Here is a 22,171-nt window from a genome sequence, read left to right on the forward strand (position 1 = left end):
GAGGAGGAGAAGGAGAAAAAATAAAAATGTAGGGGCTGGGGATGTGGCTCAAGCGGTAGCGCGCTCGCCTGGCATGCATGCGGCCCAGGTTCAATCCTCAGCACCACATAACAAACAAAAGATGTTAGTGTCCGCTGAAAACTAAAAAAATAAATATTAAAAAATTCTCTCTCCGAAAAAAAAAAAAAAGAAAAGAAAAATAAAATGTATTAATCCCTAACCATTAAAGAGGCCACTGAAAAGCTGACTTTATAAAAACAAGTGCATCATGGACTATCATTTCCAGAAATACAAACAAGATTTCGCTTAATCCTTACAAAAATTCTGGGAAGGGTTGTTATCTCCATCACACAGTTGAGCAATTTGAGGCACAGAGGTTGGTTTAGTTTACCCTTAAACAAAAGTCAAGGGCAAAAGTGGAAGGCCAGATAAGAACTTTTTTTTTTTTTTTTTGGTTCAGGGATTGAACTCCTAGTAGGTACTTAACCACTAAGCCTTTTCGTTACTTAACCACTTAACCTTTTTCGTTAATTTTTGAGAACAGGTTGCACTAAGTTGCTTAGATGTGCACCACATCTGGCCAGGTAAGAATTCTTGAAAATACAAGTTGGGCCATGTGTTCCCTTTCAAGTTTTACTTTATATAGAATTTTAGGAGTTTGAAAAATAGGTATAAAAAGTAGTTTTTATATTGTCTTATTGTTCACAAAAGGAATATAAAAATGAAACAGATTTCATGCAGAGATGCAGTCTCATATAGCTGAGTACATATATTTTTAAATCCTTTTTAAGGTTTTTGGATAGTAAGAATGCTAGATTTAGCTGGGTATGGAAAGGCCTGAAAGATCACATCTGAAGGTTATTTTGAAAGAAGCTAAAGAAATCTCCTGGATAAATACTGTGGGAGGCCAACCTTACACGTGACTGAGTTACACTCCCTGGATGCGTGCTGAGGCGCTCAGTCACAGAAATGTCTCCTGCATGGGTGTGTCTTGCTACAGCCCCATGGGTGAAGCTACACTCACCTGTTCCTTTGTAATATAACCCCTTGCCGTGTTTAGGGTAGAATCTTCCATGGAAGTGCCTTGTGTGTGTCCCCTTCTCTTACTGTGCCCTTGGATGTGGCCTACCCAGGTGTCAGTCAACCTGCTGACAGTGGACATCAGGAAGATACTCAGCCCCCTGAAACCTGACCCCTTGCCTCATTTGAATAGCTTCCCTCAATAAAAGGGGTCAGCATGTGATCTCGCGCTCTCTCTCTTTCTGCAGACCCTTAAGGTCAGAGGAGCCGTCACAGCGACCCCAAGGAAAAAGGTATTTGTGTCTCTTGTGTGGTTATTTTGTGCAGCCCAGTCAGCCCAGTTTGACTGGAGTGACCCCTGAACATTTTAGTCAAGAGAACAGAAACCCGGCAAAATACTTTCCCCTCTTCCAGGTCTCCAAATGCTCTCTGGCTTATGATGGCCCCACCTTCTGATACAGAGGCTACCCTGGAGGCTAAGGTAACATCCAGGAGAATGACTCTGCCCTACTACCAGCTCCACTGTGCCAACTGGTTCCACCCTTCCTCTCAGTTAGTCAATGACTCATACCTTCTCTTTTTCAGAGAAGAAAGCCTCGGGAGAACTATGGGTCACCTCCAGCTGAGTTTAAACTCACCCTCCCTCCTGGGAGAAGGGTTTCAAACAACTGTCCACTCCCTTACCTCAAGCTTAGTACTTACCAGCTCTCTCTGAATTATTCTTAGAAGCAAACCATTCCACTTCCACAAGTTCTCACACCTTCTTTTGGCCTCAAGTGCCAAAACCAAATTTCCTTCCCTTACCTGCAGAGGCCTCATTCCACTTTCCCCTTATTTCCTAATTATTCATTATACCAGCTCAGTTTGGCTGGACTCTGACACATTTTCTTGGTTTTCTCAACCACCTGCTCCCCATTCCGTTTGCAAATCACTTCTTCAGTATCCTTTACCTTCCTACCCACTCTTGCTGCTCCAAGAGTTACAGCTGTTCCCTACAGATCCTCCTGAGACAAGGAATGGCAGCTCTGAAATTTCACCTCCCTGATGGATGAGGGCTGAACTGTGGGTTTGCTAAACTGCACTGCAATTACCTGGGCTGGGTCACAGGAACTGCCCCAGGTTAACACCAAGCACATGATGATAGAAATAGCAAGACTTCTCCCTGATCCTTTAAACAATTCATGCCTGTATGTCACTTTTTTTTTTTTCCTGCAAAGGAACATGCTCCTCCTAAGAAATTCATAAATAACATACCCGCTAAAAAAAGAGAAAACAATCACTTGGAACTACATGCCACAGATACATGTGGCTTCTCTGGTATTTGAACCCCTTTTTGGGGGGGAGAAGTACTAAGGATTGAACCCCAGGGACACACTGAGCCACATACCCAGTCAGTCCTTTTTATTTTGAGGCAGGATCGGACTAAATTGTCCAGGCTGGCCTTGATGCAATCCTCCTATTTCAGTCTCCCAAGTAGCTGAGATTACAAGCATGCACCTCCATACCCAACTAAATCTAGCATTCTTACTATCCAAAAACCTTAAAAAGGATTTAAAAATATATGCACTCAGCTATATGAGACTGCATCTCTGTATGAAATCTGTTTCATTTATATTCCTTTTTGTGAACAATAAGACAATATAAAAACTACTTTTTACACCCCTACTTTTCAAACTCCTAAAATTCTATATAAAGTAAAACATTAAAAACAAAAACAAAAACAAAAAATCAGAGCTTTAGCAGCCCCCAAGGCTGGACTTAGAAAATAAAGCAAATAGGCATCTGAAAAACATGGAATCTGACATCTAACTGCTGCAGATAGGGATTTTTACTGTTACTCTTTTTCATGTACTAAATGAAGGACGCTGCCTTCCTAGAGTTGCATAAATGTTAATATTCGGCTATTAATATTTAAATAATGTCTGACAGCACTGAGAAAGGCTTTGTAGATTTTCTAATAACCCAGCTGGGCAAACTTGAGCCACAGGCTCCTCGCTCATCTACACAGTCACACAGAGAGGCATGCACAGGCAGAAAGATATATGTGTAGAAAAATCCCACATATGTTCACAGATATGGACACATGCAGATGCACACACAGAAACAGACACACTCCTGGAAGCACAGACACATTCAGACACACAAATCAATCCATGCAGCCACAGAACTCACCCCCACAGAACCCACTCCCACCAAAACAGAGATTCTATACTAAGAAACAGTCTTACCTTCAGAGTGAAACCTTACCCTTCCAAAATAAATGTCTTTTAACCAGTGCCCCACCCACCACGCCTGTGCAATGCTGTGACTGTCCCGGTGCTCAGTGTGAGACGTTTTCAGGTACTGAAGCAATTTTGGCTTTTATAACCCACACAGGCTGGCCCAAATTGTGTAACCGCACCACCTCATTATAAATGCCATTTGTGTTACACAACAGCCACCGCCTGGTTACAAACGGTTACTGCAGGCCTCTATTATGGTCTCAACATCAATATGCAGCAGGTTTTGACTTGGCAGTCTGGATATTCTATCGTAGAACCCCAGCAGCTACTGGGATTACACTTCTAAACCCTCACAAAGAAGGGAAATTAAAAACTATCTTTCCAAACCCCACAGCTCAGATGAACAAGTCCACCCACGCTGCTGCCAGCTCAGTGAAAAGGGGAATTACTTTTACTCCCTACTATTTTTTCATTTTCCCAGTCAGGCACCCAACAACAATTATGCTCAAAACTAAAAGAATCTCAGAGCTCTCATGGTAGGATCCCTTCATCAAATGTCTGGCAAAGCCAACAAGTAACTGTGATACTGAAGGGCTGACAATCAGTAACAGGAAAGAAGCCACACCTGAAGCCAGACTAGCCTTCCCAGTCCCAGCCTCAGGCCAGGGCCTTCAGAGCCTGAGCAGGTGACACCCTCTGCCCTTCAGATGTAAACTCCTGCCTCCATCTCCCCCTACTCCAGGCTGAACGTCACACACCAGACAGGATCCAGAGAGCCAGGCAGGAGGGGCATCTACCATCAGCAAGGCACGTCTTAGACATCTACAGGAGAAAAGCTCTAGAAGTGTTGCTCATTCATGAAAATTTTGAGCAAGTAAACATTGACAAGAAGAGGAAGAGACCATGTGATGAGAGAAGCCATGGTAGAAACTGGGGAGAAAGCTGGGAGCCAAATGCTGTAGGCAAGAGATTGACCCCTACAAATGCCCAAACACAGCTTCCCACTGACTGCCCAACATGTCCAAGAAGCCAAAGACTACATTTAGGATATTCCACAATTCCAAACCCAGAGAGGATGTACTGCAGAGCAAAAAGGAAAAACAGGTGGAAAAAAGGAGGAAACTATAAGATCTTTTTTAAAAGTGGCATTAAATGGGCTGGGGATGTGGCTCAAGCGGTAGCGCGCTCGCCTGGCATGCACGCGGCCCGGGTTCGATCCTCAGCACCACATACAAACAAAGATGTTATGTCCGCTGAAAACTAGAAAATAAACATTAAAAAAAAAAAATTAAAAAAAAAAGTGGCATTAAAAAAATAAAAAAAAAGCAAGCCAAGTATGCGCATGCCTATAATCTCAGCTACTTGGGAGGCTGAAACAGAAAGATCACAAGTTCCAGGCCAGCCTGGGGAACTCAGTGAGAGCCTATCTCAAAACAGAAAATAGTCAGACACAGTGGCACATGCCTGTAATCCCAGCAACTCATGAGGCTGAGGCAGGAGGAGTCCAAGTGCAAGGCCAGCCTTGGCAATTTAGCAAGGCCCTGTCTCAAAAAAAAATAAAATAAAAGAGGGATGGAGACGTGGCTTAGTGGTAGAGCATAGTTCAATCCCCGGTACTAAAAAAATAAAAATAAGTAAAAGGAAAAGAATCAGATAATTATATAAAGAACATGAACTGAGACCATGAGATAACAAGCGGGGATGGGGAAGAACCTAATTAACTGAGAAGCAATAAAGAGAAAAGAAACAATAGAAAGCTGAAACAGAAGCGGAAGACAAGCTTGAGAAACAGAGAAAAGAAAGAATACAGAAAGGAAAGCACAGCTCAGAGAAGAGAACGGAGGAGGAAAAGGCAAAGGGCAAAACCATGTCATGAGTAATCAGCATTTCCTAACTGGACCTAAACGAAAGGAACAAAGAGGCCAGTCATGCTGTGCAAGTCCATGTGTATGAAATGTCCAGAATAGGCAAATCTACAGAGAAAGCAAGCACAGAGAGGGCTGCCTGGGGCCGGGGTGGCAAGGGAGTGACTACAAGTGGATCTGGGGTTTCCTTGTGGGATGAGAAAAATGCTCTAAAATTAGGCTGTGGTGACGGTGGTCGTATAGCTATGCGAACTTTAAAATGGTGAGTTAAAACCATACCTCAATAAGTCTTCTAAAAAGGCTGAGGACCAGCTCAGTGATAGAGGGCTTAGCATTCATTAAGCCCTGGGTTCAATCCCCAGTACAAGGGGAAAATAAAAACCAAAAAACAGGGGTGGGGAATGTAGCTTGGTAGCACAATAAAAGAAACAAGAAAAATGGAATAGACTTACCTAAAATAAAATGTACTGAATAAAAAAACTGTTCTGATATTAAGAAAAATCTCAGTGTAAGATTACAAGGACAACCCATGTTCATGCAAAATTGTAGAGAAATTACAGAGAAATCTGTACCTGGACAAGTCCAAAATGGTTTGACCGCCAGGATGAAAAGGTCAGACACAGGAAGGATAAAATGATTGGTTGTCTTAAGTGCTGTACACTGGGTATGGGAGTTTTTTTGTTCAGCAATAGACTGCATACACAGTGGTGACTACACCAGACAGCCTAGGTGTGTCTAGGTTGGGTAACTACACTCTATGATGTTCATGCAATGACAATATCTCAGAAAGTGTTTCCCTTCGTCAAGTACTGCATGACTATATTGGCACTGCACCAGGACTTAGCCCCAGGATTGTCCGCAACAATCTGATATGGTAAGAAAGGGCTGGACCCAGTGGTACACGCCTGAAGACCAGCCACTCTGAAGGCTGAAGTAGGATGATCACTTGAACTCACAATTTCAAAAGCAGCCTGGGCAACATAGCAAGACTGTACCCCACTCCCACCCAAAAAAGACTAGGGACTTGGCCCCTCTTGCCCACAGCTGGTTCCCTTTCCACTTTTCTATCATGTTGTAATGCAGCCTAAGTCCCCTTACTAGGACAATGATACCATGCTCTTGGACTTCTCTTTATAAAGTATGCAGTATCAAGTGCTTTGTTATAGCAATACAAATCAGACCAATATGGGGAGTAAGAAGAGGCTAAAACCCTTCTCCCAAAGAGACAAGGTCTTTAACCATGACAAATGCAGATGCAGGAATATAAACTTTTTAAATGTTTTTCACTTGAAAGAAATCACTATTTTGGGGGGCTGGGATTGTGGCTTAGCGGTAGAGCGCTTGCCTCGCATGGATGGGACCCGGGTTCAATCCTCAGTACCACATAAAAATAAAGGCACTGTATTAAAAAAAAAAAAAAAAAAGAAAGAAAGGAATCACTATTTTGGGAGGGACTAGATGGGCTCCTGGGGATTGAACTCAGAGCCTCATGTATATTAGGCAAGTGTTCTACCATCTAGTACCACCAGCCCAAGGAAACCTTTATTAGGATTTGAAACAGAACACAGACTAAAAACACAAACTAAACCTATAAACAAGTTAAATTCATTTCATTAAAAATACTCTTAGATCTTGTCAGAAAATAAAGGCCAACACTTGAAGACAACACTTCAGTAAAGTAAAAAAGAAAAGAAAGAAAGAAAATTTTGCTGCCTTATTAGTTTTTAAATGTCAAACACAGGCCAGGGCTGTAGCTCAGTGGTAGAGCACTCACGTGGCACGCACAATGTCCTAGGCTTAATTCTCAGCACAGCCAAGAAAAAAAGCCAAACACCATGGGATTCATGTCAGAAAGCATTAAATGGGTAAGAGGGTCATTTTACATTGCTGAAGTTTAAAATTCACAATGATGGTGTCAATCTTTACATTCTGAACATTCTTTCACTGAAATAAAGCCCATATGTTTAAAAATCCAGAAGAAACGTCAAAGATTTAAGACTCCCTTTCCTCGTCCATCTTGCAATGTAGGTTAGGGAATCTAACCTGCACAACGAATAAAGCTAACACAATGGGTAGCAAATTTTGAACCCCACAGAAAATAATTTCATTTACAATGGTAAAGAGCATTTGTGAAAAATGCCACAAGGAAAATTTCAAATCCCAAAATAAAGGTATATTTACATTTTCCACTGTCTTACTACAGGGCCAAAAAGAAACTAAATAAAATTATCAAGATCCCCTAACAATTTCAAAAGTTTAACCATTCTCCTGAATAATCACTGGATCAAAGACAAAACTGAAATTGTAAAATTATCTGTACAGTTAAACAAGAAAATATAAGCCACAAAATACCCTAAAGAAAGTAAAAAGGGGCTGGGTTTGTGGCTCAGTGGTAGAGTGCTCGCCTAGCATGCTTGAGGCACTGAGTTCGATCCTCAGCACCACATAAAAATAAAGATATTGTGTCCACTCAAAACTAAAAAAAAAAAAAGAGGGGCTGGGGTTGTGGCTCAGTGGCACAGCACCTGCCTAGCATGTGTGAAGCACTGTGTTTGATCCTCGGCACCACAAAAAAATAAGTAAAATAAACGTATTGTGTCCATTAAAAAAAAGAAAGAAAGAAAGTAAAAAGGAGTAAAGAGGACCATTGTCTAGAAATTAAGCAAAAGACTTGGATAAATTTGATAAATAAATTCAAGCAGGCTCTTGGACAAGTCTCCCAAGGACAGAGCAGACCATCCACTCAACCAGGCACCCAGGGACTTCCCAAGCAAGTACCAAAGGCCAAGGTGGAGTCACTTCACGCTACTCAGACAGCTCCAAAGCACCAGGAAAGGATCTGACAGACTAATATAATCCTGATAGAAAACTGGATGAGAACCAAGAAAATGGGAAAGGCTAGTACATACTACCACTCACATCAGGAGATAGGAGGAGGAAAAACAGTAGGACCAACAGAAACCCAAAAAGGCATCTGGTAAAACTCAATGTCAATTTTTGAATAAAACTCTGAGCATATAAGACACAAAGAAAAAAATAGCCCACCCCCCACCCTAAGAAAAAAAATTCCTATGCCATACCAAAAGCCAGAAAAACGCTCGGGGATGCCTATAAAAGCCAGAAAAGGAAAGGTGTTTGATAGAGAAGACTGTTCTGGAAATTCTAACAAGGACTAACCAATACACAAAGAAAAAGATTTTGAAAGCTCAATTTATGAGAAAGGGAATGCAAAAGATTTACAAGTAGTGGGTCTGTCTACACGGAAAATGAGGTGGTTTTTGTTTGTTTGCCACACCTAGAATTGAACCCAGGGCCTTGCACATGTTAGGCAAGTACTCCACCACTGAGCTACATCCTCAGCCCCAGAAAACGAGTTGTTTAAATATATATATATATATTCTATTTACTCACATGATCTCTTTTTAAAAAACTGTGTATGCACATGTACAGTTGTGCTAAGGAAACAGATGACTGCATCCCATGCAGTTTACATGGCAATCTTTCCAAAATGGGACTACAGGTGTGTGTGTGTGTATGTGTGTGTGTGTGTTTTGATATTCAGGATTTAACTAGGGGTGCTTAACCATATCCCCAGCCCATTTTATTTTTTGAGACAGGGTCTCCCTAAGTTGCATAGAGCCTCATTAAATTACTGAAGCTGGCCTCAAATTTTCAATCCTCCTGCCTCAAACTCCTGAGTTGCTAGAATTACAGGTACGTGTCACTGCACCTGGCTAGATGTTTCTTTTTGTGCTTATCTGTATTTTCTAAACTCTAGTTATGTCCCTCACATTGTACTAGAAGGCAAAATGAGCAGCTCAATTCTTAGCGCCTATGTATGGTAAATAAATTCAGAAAAGAAATGAATGCAAAACAAGTAAAAAGCTAAACTTGGAAAAATATAGGAAACAAGAATTTAATTCTTCAGAAATGTGAATTTACAAATATCTGGTTTTATTAATGTAATCTCTGATTTGTTTCCTTTTAATAAAAAACTCTTAAGAAGAAGAAGAAAAAATCCCTTTTACTTACAGTGATTATCTGCTTGTACCTATTCAAACAAATGCTATATATTGACATTTCATTGCCCCTATTGTTATCAAAAAGAGTAAAACAAAATATATTTAGAATTACCAGTTGGACAAAAACTACTCTGATGCTGTGATCAACAAAGGGGGCCGCCGCTGTTCCATAAATACTAAGAGCAAAACAATCAAGTACATTAACCAAGAGCACCCTCTAGTGTTTTAATATCTACTTGGCACTTGGTAAAGGTAAATCATAGGATAAAAATTTTTAAGAAAATCTATATTGGAAAATTTCAAACATACAGAAAAGTAGAATTAAAACACATTTTTAGGGACTGAGGTTGTGGCTCAGCGGTAGAGGGCTTGCCTAGCACATGTGAGGTGCTGGGTTCGATCCTCAGCACCACATAAAAATAAATAAAGATATTGTGTCCAACTACAACTAAAAAAAAAAACCACATTTTTATTTCATAACCAACTTATTTCTGATTATTGATTTTTGTGCTCATGGCTCACTGGACACTTATATGTTTCATTAACATAAATAAGCCAGTCTCAATAACTCAACTTACAGTAAACCCTTGATTTTTAAGCGGAGAACACAACCAAATAAGACAACATTTCCCAGCTTCCTTTGCAGATAGATGTGGCCAGCTTTGCCCAAAAGAACATGAGCAGAATAATCATGCCCTCCCTCCCCTTCCTGTGTCTCTCTTCCCCCTACTGCAGAAAACAAATCTTAGACCATGTTAAAGAATCAATACTCTCAGGATTGAGAAAAAAGGGGCAGTAATCTGGGAGATAGAAGCTTCTGTCAGACTTGTTGAACAGGTTTCTTTTCATTATTTGAATATGTTAGAGCACCCAACACTACACCCAACACACACACACACACACACACACACACACACCCCACAGATGCACATTTTAAAAATGAAGAATTCTGGGCTGGAGAGGTACTCCACAGTGGAGGGATTACCTACCATGTATGAAGCCCTGGGTTCCATCTCCCAGCACCCCCACACAGAGAGAGAGAGAGACAGACAGAGAGAGAGAGAAGGAAAACAGAAAAGGAAACCTGATATTTCAAAAACAACTTTATACTTAAGTAATCTATAATGTGCTCATCTCAAAAACAAATCTAACATTAAAAAAAAAAGATGCCATATAGAGAAAAAAATAAATCTGAAGAGAGTACTGGCAAGATAGTATTATTTGGAATGACCCCAGTTACCAAATTTTCAAAAGGAAACAGATCAGAACATATTCAAACCTGGGGAAGGGGGTGGGGGGGTTGAAAGTTATTTTCCTTTGGAAGGGTCAAACAAGGTTCATGATAAAGGGTAAGTGTCTGGGCGAGATGAATAAATTCATTGTTCACCTTGGCTATCAGACTTATTAAACTGGCCTCTTTGGCAGACACTTAAAGGCTACCCAATCATCCAGAATCTCTAGGCATGACTCGGAATGTGTGCTGACAAGCACCCACCAGAATTCCAGCAATGAGGTGAAACCAAGGTTCACTCAACTTTGTCAATCCACTGTGAAGACTGCCGGCTTCGACCTCAAGACTGACATCAGTGTGCCTAGCACCCACAAGAAGCCTCAAAGAGGTTAGTGAAGAAACGGCTCTTCACTAGGAGTCCATGGTGGGGAAATCACAGCAACGTCATTAACCAGTAGCCAAAAATGTCCCACTCTGTAAAACAGGGGTGCTGCCCTGCATCTGTGGGCTTCACACTTCTGTTTTTAGTAATGGAACAAGCATCCTCAAATTGATCTTACTCAAAACCTGGAGAAGGGCGGGGGAGAATCACAAGTAGGTGGATGGTGTCATTAACATGAAGATTTACCGCTCTTCGCTGCAAAAGTTTTAATATGTATTTTCCGAAATAATACCAAAGAGTCCAACCGGTAAATCAAAGATTCAATAATTTAATGAACTTACTCTCAGAATGAAAACACATTTATCATATGTTCTAACCTACAAATATTATGCTACACTAGACCCCAGAAGAAAAGGTTGTTCTAGAGCTAGGAAAGCATAAATCAATTACATTAAGTGATTTAAAAATAGAATCTGATTTTAAAACTTCATTCTTTGAATTAAAGAAAATCATATAACAAAATAGAAACAGCTAGCTAACACAATACCAAGTGCTGACAAAGACAGAAAATAACAGACTCCCAGTCATTCCTGGAACGTGTGCAAAAAGGTACTTTGGAAAACTGGTCATTTCTTACCACATTAAACATAATTTTATTCTAAGGTCTAGAAGTACTACTTCCAGATATCTACCTTGTAAAATGAAATCCTGTACATAAATATGTATAATGATTTTACTTATTAATAAAACCATTATTTACAAACCCTGGCACATCCCTATTGAAACAATAGATAACCAGGACTGGTGACACAAGCAAGCCTGTAATCCCAGCAGCTCGGGAGGCTGAGGGAAGAGGATTGCCAAATTCAAAGTCAGACTCAGCAACTTGGTAAGGCCCTAAACAACTTAGTGAGACCCTATCTGAAAATTTAAAAAAAAACAGGCTGGGAAATGTGGCTCAGTGGTTAAGCACATACACATACACAAACACACAGACATACACATACACACATAGTGGGCAAACAGGAATTCTCCCTGCGTGTTGCCAGAAATGTAAATTGGTTCAAACACCTAGGATAAGAATTTGGTAACACACAGTAGGTGGAAGAGGGTTGCACTATGCTCTAGCAAGACCAGGCCTCAACATGTCCGGCCCTGAAGATGCTTCCCCAGGTTAGGTCAGTCACCACGTTCATCATGCTGCTGTTCTTAATAGCACACTCCAGCAGGAGAATCTGGAAGTCGTGACATATTTAAGCAGTCGAATAAAGTGAACAGTAACAGAAATGACCTCTAGCCACTTGGGCCAACATGACTTGAAAACCATCACTCATACTCCAGAGTGACTGAGTAGTCTGCAGAACACACACCCCATGAGGTCTTTTACTTATCGTTTTAATGATGCAGTCAATACTACACAGTGGTTTATGGATGTGTAAACATGTCTCATAGAAGGAAAAACATGTGCTGCAGAGCTGCTCTGAAAAGAAAGGAGGAGGAGATAAGATAAACGAAGTCACTAAAAGGATACCTGTAATGCTTTATTTTCTGTAAAATGAAAAACCTGAAGCAAAAATGGCAACATGCTTAGATTTATTAGATCTGGGCACCTGGCACAAGTGTTCATTCTTTCATTTTCTTTATATTTGTAATTTCACAATTAGAAACAAAAACTTTGACAGACTATCTCTACGATGGCACATGGTGGCAACACACCTATAATCCCTGCTACTCAGGAGGCTGAGGCAGGAGGATCCTAAATTCAAGGCCAATCTCAGCAACACAGTGAGAGAGGTTATCTCTAGAAGGATCCACAAACCCAATAAAGCAGTTGCCTGGAATCACACAGAAGGCAGACTCACTCCCTACACCTATCTCACACAACCTTTTGAATTTTATTCCTTTATCTATTTATTTATATTCTCTACCTATTATTTTAACTACAAATAAATTTGATGCCCTCTTCACCTCTAATCCCACTTTCATGGGGGAGGGAGGGCAATGACCCTCTAAAGTATTCTTACTAAGATAAAAAAAAAATGCCACTGAAGATGGGATTCTAGCCCTGATTATGCTATGAAGAAGCTCTACCATCTGGGCAGGGAGACCTCCCCACTCTAAGGGTCATACCACTTCTAAAACCCCATCTTCCATGAAATTATAGACATTTCCCCAAAAGCCAGACACCAGAAGTTCTCACTGTGCCACAGCAGCGACAGCAGTTCTGACGTTACCTGGGGAGGAAAACGCTCAGAATCTATTACAACAGCTCCACACAGACCCTCTGCAGTGGTTGCCTTGTCCTCTGTAGGCAGAGATGTACACAGATAGGCAGCCACCATCAGTCAACACAGCAGGAGGCGGGAGGGCAGGAAGTGGGGGTGGGGCACTTATCTGATGACTTATTTTCTTAATGAACTGAGCAGTGGAGGTCACGGTGGAGACTAAGGAGGCTATGTATGAGAGTGGACAGAAGAGGCTGTGGAGGGAGGAAAAGGATAAGTAAAAGGATCTGACCAGAGATGAGGACAAAATTCAAGGTCCCTTTGTGCCTAGAACTCAAATTACTGAGAGAGAAAGTTGGCTTCTCTCCAGCTGAGTTCAACAACAACACACACACACACACACACACACACAAAATTAAACAGGACTGAATCACTGAGGAAACTTGACAATTCCAGGGGTAGCTCAGAGTAAAGAAAGTGTGAAGCTGGTAAGATGACAGCCCCATGACTACCTACAGAGCCAACTGCAGGTAAAAGGGGCCAGGAAGGTGAAGCTAGAGACCACCAAAGGGTATGAAGAACAGGACTGCCGGAGCAGAGGAGTGAGCTACAAAGGGCAGCGAGAGTGCACACAGGACACTCTCTAAACTTGAGCTCTCCAAAGTGTCACCTGAGAGATGACAAGGCTGTGATGAGCAGAGGTGAAGCTTCCTGCAAAAGAGAAAGTAAAGGGACAGAGAGGTCTAGAGGCCATATGAGCCTAGAAGACACAGTAGAAAGAAAGTGACAAGCCAGGAGTTGACATTCAAGGAGCATAAAATATGACCAGGAAGTGGGCAGATGACAGTGAAGAATCTAAAGGGTTTCACAGAAGACTGGGGCAGTCTTCAAAACTGACATTGTGGTTGAACCAAAGACTTGGCCCGCTGCTCTCTCTACCTGGAATCACTGTGACCCTGGAGAACTCTAGTCATATTTCAGGTCTCTATTTAATATCGATGGTAGCAAATCCTTTTCAGACTCCTCACAATCCAAATCATACACTATGCCCTTTGCCATTCCCTTGAAGCAATGACCATGATTCATACTAACTATCCTTCCTTATCCAGATCGACACTTGAGTTCATGCAGTGAGGAATCCACATGTCTGAATCTATGGTTCCTAAACTGTGGCTAGCAAAAAATAATATTTTGTAAAGGGAATACCTAAAAACGTGTTGGGCGAATCACAGTGTCAGGAGTACAGGCCTCTTGCACACTGGCTTCAGGACACCTTAGCCACATAGCCTCAGAAGTAATCTGCTTGGATCCAAGAACTGCCAAAACTGCCAAGGCTCATTTTTTAGTTTAATGGGATTCTCATTCCATTGATTGCTGAAGGGAATATGATCATGTATGAGCTTTCTTATAAGAAAAATGTGAAAAATCATAAAAAGAGCAGAAAATTAAATTTTACCACTTATAATTCACTCAACAAATCATAAAATTGCCAAATTATCTTTAATGTCCCTTTAGCACAGAAGCACATGATGTGGTTTCTAGGTAGTCCTTCAACATCGTTAATCAAAAGCTCTAAAAATATACATACACTTTGACTCAACAATTTTACTCTTAAAGGAATTGATCCTAATAAACTAATTAAATTAGGCTCAAATTTTTCAGTATTGAGAGTTAAAATACTGCTTAGAGTAACCCAAATTGGATAGGAAAACATTACTGCCTATTATTTTTTTTTTCCTTTTCTTTTTTTTGCAGCACTGGGGATTGAACCCAGGTCCTTGCACGTTAGGCAAGCACTGTATAAGAGCCACATCACCAGTCCCTGTAATCTCAAAACAGAATATCACGGGGATTAAAATACTGGTAACAGCAGTGCTCACCGTCATGGCAATGTGTTGAGTGTATCTGTGAGTGGACAAGAAAATGGCAGGTCGTAACCCAATGTGATGATCCCTTTTCAATGAGTGTACATATATACATGCAGAAAAAGGGGAAACAACTGGCCAAGGTAGCGTGTACACACCCTTAACCCAGTGACTCAGGAGGCTGAAGCAGGAGGATTGCAAGTCCAAGGCCAGCCTCAGGAACTTAGCAATACCCTTGCCTCAAAATAAAAAAGGCTGGGGATGCAGCTCAGTGGTAAACCACCCCTGGTTTCAATCTCTAGGAACAAAGAAAAGGGAGAAATACCAAAATGGAAAGTGATTATCTCCAGATGATTGACTTTTTCTATGTTCTTGTTTTTCTACAATGTTTATGTACCTCTTTGAAAAAAGTATTGCCTAAGAACAATACTGAAACCCTAAACTTCAACTTGTCTAAGACTATAAGCTATGGAACATATTTGAGATTCTTGGGTTTTAAAAAACTGCTAAACATATGTATATTAATTTAGAATATGTTAAGAAAAAAACTGTTCTTTTTCAAGCCAGGGTGGTGGGGAATCAATTTACCTGTTGAACTGATTCATAAGTATTTTCCAGGAAAAGGAAAACCTCTAAAGTTGAAAGGAAAAAAGTGAGGAAAGGGAAGCTGTAGGGACATCACTCGGCTATGAGTATGCATTATTCTGCAGTTCCTGAAACACAGGTGGCCTACCCTATGAAATACCAAAAATCCCACAGCTTAGAAGTTGAAAACATTCCTCAGTGGTAGATTTCCTGGTACAGATTAGCTACTACATAATTCTATATGTTTCTTTTTATTTTATTTAATGTAGCTCCTAAAAAGTTGCCTGTGTGACTCTTACTACTACTTAGTACAGGACAGTGTACTGGTCTCAAGAAAGTGGATTCAAGGAAATGAGAAAAGAAAATGGCACTTCCAAGCATACAACCATGGTGATCATGCTGAGTGTGAGAACTTCTTCTCTCTCTCTCTCTCTCTCTCTCTCTCTCTCTCTCTCTCACACACACACACACACACACACACACACACAGTGGCATGGCCATGTATCTTGGCCCAAACACCAAAACAAATCCTATAATTGATAGTCTACACAATTAGCTCTGCAGCCTGCATGGGAGAGCAGCTGCCTGCTGTGACCTAAATTTTCACACATGCAAAACCAGGAGAAGGAAGGAAGAAGGCAGATGTGAGCAAGGCTGAAGCAGAAATCCATGTGCTAACAACAAGCGTAAGCTGAAAGGTCAGAAGGGCTGGACTCAGGGGCTCTTTGCTGGAAGCCCAGAAGCAGCGTAAGAAATCTAAATAAAACAGAGTCCACAAGGTAAACACTGCTCAAATCCAGAAGGGCTTTATAACTACCAAACTGCAGGTTCCAGCTGGGGATGGCAAACCTAAAACAAAATAATACCTGTATTTAAAAAGGATTATCATTAGAAAGAACAGAACAATTTATTGGTACATTTTTCCATAGCACACAGAAAGTCAGCATAATCAGTTGGTCTTAATCCAACACTAACTTGCTGACTTTAAAAAAATCTCCAATTGAAAAGTCCAGAGTTGTTCTAATCTGCTTGGAATCTCTTTCATGGTAACCGTTACACAACCATTCCATCTTCTTTTCTTCCTTCTTATGTAAGCTCTATAATCACCACTAGTGTTTATATAGGTTTTTGAAACTGCCCAATTTCTCCAGTAAATATTTAATTCTCTTGTTGCTATGAGTTGAACCATAAACAATACAATATTTTTATATAACATGTTTAGTAATGAGAAAATAAGACACTGATGTCAACAGCACACAGAGTCTATAAACCAAAAACACCAGAATTACCAGGGAGGCCTCTAGGAAATCGGGCACCCATAAAATGAGAATTTCTCCTCACTGCTCAAAGCTTTTGATTGAGTTTATATCCAACTCCCTCTACATCTGTGATATTCTAGCAACTTCTAAAATGCACCTGGACCAGGCTCCTGGCACTGAATAGAACAGCTATAAAGGCCAGGTACCAAAATGACACCTATATGTTCTTGAAGACAAAGATGAAAGGTCTTCTCTTTTCTCAGTTTAATAAGATAGTTTAGGATCTGTACTGAAAGACTGAAAACAAATGGAATGAAACCAATTGTCGACTAGTTTCCTGATTCAGACAATGGTCTAAGTGTGGATAGGGAAACGGACCACATTGGAGGCAATCTGCCCGCCCACTGAACAGACAGGGATGATGAGTAAAGAAGAAACACACAGTAACCACAGCGCGGCTCGGGAGAGTCGGGAGAACGGAACTCCAGGCTCGAAATCATCAGACATGGCTTTGAGAAGTGGAACTTGAGGTCAGTGTTGCAAGACAGCCAGAGCCTTACAGGAAGGCCACCAGGGAGGTCCAGATGAAGACTGGTGTATGAGGAGTCTCCAGAACAGAAAACACCCAGGGTGAAGTGGAGGAGAAAATCCCTCCACCTGGACACGAAATCCTCACTTGTTTCTTCAAAACTGTTATCTCCATAGGTTTCAAAGTGATTTTCAAAGGGTCAGAGGAACCTCAAAAGTCAAACTAATTGTAACACAGCTTTAGGAAATACACACTTTGGGCAGGTGACGACAGCAGAAAGTCCACTGCAAGATCATCTCAACATCAAGTGGCACAACGGCACACGCCAGCCATCCTAGTGACTGTGAAGATAAGGCAGGAGGATTTCAAGTTCAAGGCCAGCCTTGACAAACTCTGAGACTCTGCCTCAAAATAAAAAGTAAAGAGGTCTGGGGGTAGAGCTTCATGGTACAGTGCTTGCATAACATGTGCAAGGCCCCATGCTCCATCCCCCATGCTCCATACAGAGAAAAGAGGCTACTGTGTTAACCCAAGTACAGCTGTCACTGGGTGTCTGCTGGGGACTGGTTTCAGTCCATCCTTCCTAATCCATGGATGCTCAAGTTCCTATATAAATGGCATGGTGTTTGCATGTAACATCATGGGTCTGTGTATTTAAATCATCTCTAGATAACTTATCACAACTAACACAATGTAAATAGTTGTTATACTGTATTGTTTAGGAAATGATGGCAAAAAAAATGTATACATATTCAGTACAGATGCAGTGATTCAATCAACTGTTCATTAAATTCACAGATACAGAACTCATGGTCTTGGAAGGCCAATTATCTAAGGACCTTGGCAACTAAGACGATGGAAATGACAAAGCAGATGAAAGAGTAAGTGATTTCAAAGAAACAGGTGAATACTTGGTGTCAAAGAAAAGAACAAGGATGCCCTCTCCAGAAATCAGTAAGGTAATGGGGTCTGGGATCTGGCTTAGTGGTAGAGTGCTTGTCCAGCATGCATGAGGCCCTGGGTTCAATCTCCAGCACCACCAAACAACCAACTAACCAAAACCCCTAGGAAGAGAAAAAGTAACAAAATGAGCATATGAGGCAAATCAAAAATGAGTGTGGAAGAACTCCAAAAATTAGACAATAAGANAAAAAAAAAAAAAAAAAAAAAAAAATGAGTGTGGATGTGCTGAATCCGAGTGGGTATGGAGGACATCTGAAAAGTGCCCACCAAAGACCACCAGATATTGTGAGAAGAGCTCTATGAAACAAACAGCAGAGACAGAGCTTTGTGAATGAAACCCAAAGGTGATAACTGAAACTCTGAGAGTTGGAAACTATTTACTTTGCAGGCACCCCTAGACAAAACTCTTGTCCTCACCTCCATCATCATTAATAAATGTTTTAAAGAAAGTAACATATATACTTTGATGACAATGGCTTAAAGGGGGAAAAAAACCCTCCAGGACACAAAGAAAAAAGAAAATGGAAACAAACACACAAAAATGTTCATAATGGTAGGAACAAGAATACTCTTTTTCTTCCTAATTTTTAGAATATACCAAGTTTGGTTCTGTTCCTTTTTTTTTTTTCTTTCTTTCTTTTAATAGTAAGATAAGGCTTCTTTTACTAGAAAGTAAAAATAAAGTATTTCTAAAAAAAGGAAATGATCCATTGTATGTATTAATGAAAGCTTTTATAGATGTACACCTAAATAGTGAATTTCACTACATGTAAAAGCAAATAAATAAAAATAACCTTGACAGAACACTACATACCATACTGAATACACCCAATTTGGACAAGGTAAAGCATCAGACCCAATATCAATAGGAGTGTCATTTCTTGTAGCTTTTGTATTGGACAACTTGCCAATATCTATTAAAATTTTAAAATTATACACACTGTGCCCAATAATCTTAAGCACTAGGTTGTTCTTTCCAAAAAGAACAAAGCTATTGTAATATTGTTTACAAGAGCAAAAAAACACTTAAATACCAAAAGTGTCCATTGAACTTTGGGATAAGGGCGAGGTAGAGGAAAAGGAGAAGGAAAAAGAAGAATGCTCCCTAGCAATGTATATGTGCTTATATTTACAGATTGCCTGGAAAAGGGTGAAGAACAGTTCTTAAATCACTTTACCCCAGGGCACTCCTGTGTGACCCTGACCAAGGACCCAACAGTAGTAGGCACTGAACAAAGGACTGCTGATGATTATTTTAAAGAGTCAAAAGCATGGGGAAAAAATACGAAAATATTTACCTCCTACCTTGTAATTAATATAAATGGCAAGACTGTGCCTGTTCATTTTCTAGTTTAATCTACTTACATGGAATTTGGCCTAAAGAAGTCCATTACCTTATCATTAACAGTAACCTAGCAATTCATTATTCCAGTTTGTGCATTCAAACCATTCCTGACATGTACAAAGGGCAAGGTCAAGTATAAAAGGGTTCTGACGATAAAGAGTTGTCAGCATCATTCTATCATGAAACACAGAAATGGGCATTGTGTTTTAGATCCACTTAAATGCTGTGGTACAGACCTGTCCATATGCTCTCCCCGTTACAAGTCGCTGAGCTACATTTCCTTGTGCTGCCGATGTCCAAGCTCAAAGCCCCACGAGAAGTCCTGGTTGGTGGAGTCAAGTCCTAGCTAGAGAAAAGCAAATGACAAATTAAAATTAAAAGTAATCATAGACGGGTACAGTGGCACACACCTGCAATCCCAGGGGCTCAAGAGGCTGAGACAGGAGGATCGATAGTTCAAAGCCAGCCTCAGCAAGGGCGAGGCACTAAGCAACTCAGTGAGACCCTGTCTCTAAATAAAATACAAAACAGGGCTGGGGATGTGGCTCAGTGGTTGAGTGACCCTGAGTTCAATCCCCAGTACCCCTCCCACGCACCCCAAAAAAGTAATCATAAACCCAGGAGACACTCTACATGAATGGAGTCTATACTCACTCAGCCATGCCCAGTCCTAGAACATACTCTATTATTTCTTCACTCTTTTGTTTTGCTTTTTTGAACCCAGGGCGTTTTACCACTAAGCCATATCCCCAGACCTTTTTATTTTGAGGCAGAGTTTCACTAAGTTGCTGAGGCTGGCCTCAAACTTGCAATCCTCCTGCCTCTGCCTCCATATTGCTGGATGACAGGTATGTGTCACCATGCCAGGCTTGAAAATTCTCTTAATAAAATGTTTGAAAAAATTGCTTGCAGGGGCTGGGTTGTGGCTCAGTGACAGAGTGCTCGCCTAGAATGTGCAAGGCGCTTGGTTTGATCCTCAGAACCACATAAAAATAAATAAACAAAATAAAGATAATTGTGTCCAACTACAAATTTAAAAAAAAACTGCTTGCAAAGCTATTACCCAGATAAAGCCAGGCTTACGTACATCTACATAAATATCAGTGGACTCACCAACTTACCAGGCTGGCCTTGAATTTAGGATCCTCCTGCCTCAGTCTCCCAGTCACCAGGATTACAAGCATGCACCACTGCACTCAACTATTACTTCCTGACTCTTACAGAATGTCTGTCTCTGAGGCACCAGCCCAATACTAGGCTGGGTCACAAACTGCACTCTCAGTTCCTTAAAAATCAACTCTCGGGCTGGGAATGGTGGCACATACCTATAATCACAGCAGCTGAGGTTGGAGGATCTGGAATTCAAAGCCACTCTTAGCAACAGCAAGGCACTAAGCAATTTAGTGAGACCCTGTCTCTAAATAAAATAACAAAATAGGACTGGGGATGTGGCTCAATGGTCCGGGTTCCCCGGAGTTTAATCCCCAGTACAAAAAAAAAAATCAACTCTCCAACTGCACAAAATATTTTTAAACAACTGTATTTTAGATACCTGTAAAAAAGCAATTTTGCACTCTGTTGGGCTAATACACTAGCACAGGGCTTTGATTTAAAAGAAAAAGAAATTAAGAGTTTTTTAGTTTAACTAAAAGCCAAACATTTTAATTACATGTCACATGTGCATCATTTCATCTTCACAACAACCCTTGGGAGCTACCAGGTCAACAGTTTGCAGTAAGAAACCTCAGGAATGCAAAACCTCCTGGTCAAGTTTGTGGACTTAAAACAGAAAGCAACAACGAGTGTAGGAGTCAGAACCCATCAGATGTACAGCAGAGCCCTCACCTATAATTGCTACTCTAGGCTACCTTAAATGCCAATGCAAATATAAACTGAAAATATTGTCTTTATGGGAAAAAAAAAATACTCATTAATACATTGGGATAGTACTTCTCAAAAAGTTGAAAACACTATTTCTGAAGCTGAGTTCTCAGCAGATACACAGATGTTCCTTTTATTATTCATTAAATGATCATGTTTTATACACTCTTGTACCTGTGCATGCATTTCACAACAAAAATAACTCAGAGCCACACTTGGTGGCTGTCTCAGGAACAGCCGGTGCTGCCCCAGTCATGAGCATGGTCCTCCCAAATGAAAAAAGATGCCCAAGGCAACCCACCGTTTAGCCAGATTCTCAGTGGAAAATAGCTATGCCGGGAATCTTCCAACTCTTACCATTAGCTCTTGGGCGAGTCGGCATCGAGCCCAGAGGCCCAGAGGTAAATAAGGACTGAAATGCCAACAGACTTACCCAAGTCCAGCCTTCAGTGAGCCTGTATTTTCTTCTTTTTTTTTCTTTTCCTTCAGAAACTAAACACTGGTCTTTCACTGAACTCATACACACACACAAAGGCTAACTTTCAGCTAAATAAACTATAATAATGTATACTGTTCTTTGAAAAATGCAGGTTGCACAATATATCTAGTTTGATCCCACTTTTATTGAAAAGAATAATTATATAGTACATATCTGTGTACACAGGTAAGGGCTGGCAAGGATGCACATCAAACTGCCTTGAAGTGGGGAAGAGGAATAGAAGAGATCGTTCAGTTTTTCCAATTTACTTAACACAATTCTGACAAGTTAGAATTTTT

General features: G+C 40.7%; 1 protein-coding gene across 2 annotated transcripts in view; it reads right to left on the bottom strand.

The window, feature by feature from the left end:
* The window catches only part of Slc23a2 (solute carrier family 23 member 2), a 123,824-nt gene that overhangs the window by 71,402 nt on the left and 30,251 nt on the right, over positions 1-22,171 (bottom strand). Inside the window, exon 2 of one of the 2 annotated variants that reach the window (XM_015482645.2) lies at positions 19,750-19,859. The gene's annotated coding sequence lies outside the window, so the exon portion shown is untranslated. Of the gene's footprint in view, positions 1-3,248; positions 3,432-19,749; positions 19,860-22,171 lie in introns of those variants that run through there. The other variant, XM_015482651.2, reaches the window with a different exon arrangement.

Source organism: Marmota marmota, unplaced genomic scaffold (assembly GCF_001458135.2).
Source record: "Marmota marmota marmota unplaced genomic scaffold, marMar, whole genome shotgun sequence".
NCBI lineage: Eukaryota > Metazoa > Chordata > Mammalia > Rodentia > Sciuridae > Marmota > Marmota marmota.